Source organism: Cygnus olor, chromosome 5 (assembly GCF_009769625.2).
Source record: "Cygnus olor isolate bCygOlo1 chromosome 5, bCygOlo1.pri.v2, whole genome shotgun sequence".
NCBI lineage: Eukaryota > Metazoa > Chordata > Aves > Anseriformes > Anatidae > Cygnus > Cygnus olor.
The window spans coordinates 24,262,200-24,266,185 of record NC_049173.1 but is presented as its reverse complement, the minus strand read 5'-3'; positions in this window follow the sequence as shown (position 1 = coordinate 24,266,185).

The following is a 3,986-nucleotide window of genomic DNA, read 5'->3' as shown; positions in this document are numbered from 1 at the left end:
CCCGCAGCCCTGACCTCCCCGCGGCCGCCCCCGCCGGCAGGGAGCCCGCCCGCACCGACACCGAGGGGCACCGGCACCGGGCCTGGGCAGCGGCGGGAAGGCGGCGGTCGGGCCCTGCGAGCTGCCCGGTGGCACGGCGACAGGAGGGACCGAGCCGCCTGAGGGAGCCAGGACGGCGCGGCTGTTTCCCTAGGTCTTCCTTTTGCTCAAACGCACCTCACAGAGCGCGGTGAGAGGAGATTTCTGGACGCTGATAAAAATAATAAGCGTTTCCCAGCTTACATCCATCAGCCGCTTCCCTTTTCACGCACTTAACAAAACGTAAGAGTGTTCCTTACCCTGCTACTCATGGTTCCTGACATTTTGAGGAAAAAGTGGAGGCTGCATAAATAACGTTCTAGACCCCGCTAACCGCTCTGTCAGAAGGAAGCATTAACAACCTTAACCTCAGATAAATGATTTATTTATTTTTTTATAGGTAACGTACATCATAATGATGTCAGTATTTTGTTTTCAAAGTTCAACAGTCACAACCACAGAGCAGAAAGCAGTCTAATGACAGGGAACGTTCCCTTGGGTTACCTGATCCTGAAGTTACAGGAGACTTCAGGAGCTGAGGCACATAACCCTAAAACCAAGCACGACAAAGCTGGCTAGCTTTTATCTCCACCTTGAGAAGAGTCTGTGGTGCTCAGTCGGAAATGAGGGAGGTTCCTTGCAACGCAGTACACGTTGTAGAGCCGTTCGGTATTTCCATTATAAGCACATGTTTTAAAAGTGAACTATTTGTCCAGCAAGGTTTATTGGTGTGCATCGTAACTATTTCCATACAAAGATGTCATTCTTCCAAGCAGCAAAAATGTTATTTCAGTTTCAGGGAAAAAACAAAAACAACTTACCAACTTACAGGAACACATGAAAAAGCTCAGGTATGTTCTGCTAAGCAGCATTCAATCCCTCCACCATAAAGGGAGTACTTGGCAAAATGTGATATGGACCAAAAAAAAAAAAAAAGCCAAAATCTCATGGAATTGGGATTAAGGAGTCTGGAACAGCCGTAGAAAACCAGAAGACTAATTGAAAAAGTCAATGTTCATTTTTTCTATGTTTGAAAAGTAGAGTTATCGTGTCAATTATCTGCAATATCACCCACAGCCTTCCACACACTGATGCTCACAGCGGTACCTATAACACGTTTAGCCACCCCACACACTTTTCACTTTACTGCACTTTAAAAAGTCATGCAGTAGGTGTCACAGCAAGATGCACTTAAAGCAAGCAACAGATGCTGCCCACTGAGGTTCACTGGAATGTGGATGGAGAACACGCACCCAAATTCACATTGAATTCTTCACTCAACCTTGAAAGCAGCCATGTGATCTGGAGGCAATATGCCAGTCTGTCTCTTGCAAAATCTTGCTGAAGGACGAATTTGGACTTTCAGAGGAATACTGTCATTTATACCATAGTGAGTATCAGTTTAATCCAAAGATGTTATTAAGGGTTTTCAGCAGCCAAGGCAGTACATTAATTACGTTACTAACATAAGGAAAATACAGCCCACACTGAGAAGGAAGAAATGAAAAGTCAGCTGTGTGGTTAATTGTAATTAAGATGACAACACAATGAGATTCCAGTTAAATACGTATACCAAATATCATACACCTGAGGGAAGATTATCCAAACGATACTCAGGGGAAAAAAAAAAAAAAAAAGAAAGGAATGAGCAGCTGGTATGGGAGGAAAAAAACCTAGAGGGTAAAGCTCTGCAGCAAACCAGACTCGAGTTGCAGTGCAGTGTAGTTGGAGAACACAAACATGATCTGCTCAGCAGATGTAGGAACAGCGTGCCCTAAAGAACCAGGAGAACAGTTCATCTCATTAAAACTAACCAAACCGCCTGGTGCAGCTTATGCAAAGATCACATCATGTAATTGGTTTAAAAGCTCTGGGGAAAAGTTCCTCGGGAATGTCAACTATGAAAGGAAATAGAGTGACAGAGGAAAGCATAGAAGTGAGACTGAGCTATGCAAGAGTGGTTCTATCCTTGCCTTTTTTTTTGAAGAAGTTATTCAACATTTTACTGTAAAACCCTGAAATAAAACAAGTCAGATAGGTCCTCCTGGATACGACAGCTTGCTCCAAAGATGAACTAAGCAAACAATCCTCACAGCTGAGATCACTGGTACAGATACCTGGCGATCACGGGTCCTCCGTCAGGCTATTTCAGTAAGGTGGAAACGCAGAAGGCTGAGGTAATGCATTTAGTTTGAGGTGATAAACCACCACCTGCAACATAAGGGATAATCAAGCATCAACTACCAGCATTTTGCTGAAAGTCTGTCACTTCAGCTGCAGCTGAAACAGAGCAACAACCCCTGGCTCCTTTCAGTGCAAACAGACCTCCAGCGCAAAGCAAAAGAGGCTTCTAAAGGCAACGCAGAACAAAGTGTTTGTGTTGCAGCGAAAGCTTGGGCTCATCGGTCTCAAGCTTACAGGAAGGTCCAGGAAATGCCAACAAGCAGTTTTTCCCAGAGTCACCAGACCGACATCAGTGGTTGTTCAGGGTAGGAAGAACAGAACGAGCAGATGGGCCCAACAGAAGTTTTTCAGGTGGAGGAAGGGCAGCAGACAGCACAACCAACCCTGAGCTGCTACACATTTCACTGACCCAGCATTTTTTTCCTGTGAAAGATGTATCCAGTCCAGCTTTGTGCTCTCTCCCTCCCACCAAGAAACCTTAAAGTGACTTACGGGAAGCTCATTTCCCAAAGATTTTTCTTACTTCTGGCAAAACTGTCTCCAGCCACAGCAAGACGAGCACAGCAGAGGGCACAGCTAGAGAGATGAGACAAATTCATTAAATGAATTTGCAGCGGGTAAGAGAGAACAGACTGCTTTCCCAGGATCTTTGCTGGAAGACCCTATGAAAAGCAGAGGCAGGAATCCCCTAATGACCTTGCCAACCGGTTGGCAAACTGGTTTGAGTCAGAAGTCCCTCAGCAGCTGCTCCACCGTTAAACGCACTGATCTGCCAGTTCGGAGGCAGCGCAGGTGTTGTACACTCGGCTTGTTTCTCAACTATCTGACCGACTTGCGAGAAATGAGCAACAGAGCGCGAACTGCTCGTCTCTCAAGGCACACACACGCAGCGCAGCCAGGCTGACAGCAGGAGGGGAGCACACGGCGTTATACCTTACTTAGGAATGCTCACACGCTGTGTAAGCGGTGCGATAATTAAATTGTTAGTCACATTGACAAGTGGGTGGAAGAGGCTGGGTACGTCTGATGCCGTTTGCTACAGGCAATTACAGATTTACCAGCGATGCATCTGTCACACACAAGGATGGGCTCAGACCCAAGTATCTGTAACAGATCAAATTTTGCCCGTTTCCCAGAAGTAAAATGGAACTAACAGAGCAGCTCCGCATCCGCAGCGCAGCTCAGACCCACCTCCAACCTACCGCATGAAAACAGCTGTACGATTTCACATGCTCAAGCATTCATCCATGTAAGAACTTGCAGACACTGATCCTTATCCGAAGATCTGGGAATTCCCGCTCTCCAAACTCTCCCCGATAACACTAACTAGTGATGAAGCTCTCGCATGGCCTCAGCTCTGCTATGTGCCATCTCACTTGGTCCCTGCTTGACACAAGGATCACAGGCTCAGCAGAGATTTGGCAGCAGCAGTAGGTAAATACCAAATCACTCCCTTCACTGAGCATCTGTGACTCGCAAAGGACAAACTCATCTTTGTGACAACTTAAATCTTCTTCTAAAGCACGAAACTGAAAGTAATTTGATTTGTCTTAATGAAGTAAATTCTCCCTGGGAGCTGGCAGTGAAAAAAAAAAATAATAATCAAACCTTCTGCTTTATAGCACCAGCACTATTTCACTATTGCCAAGCACAAGACAAATCGGTGGTCTCAAGACCCCTCGATGTAAAGAGGGAGACGATTAGGAAGAGTGGAAGGGAAAAAA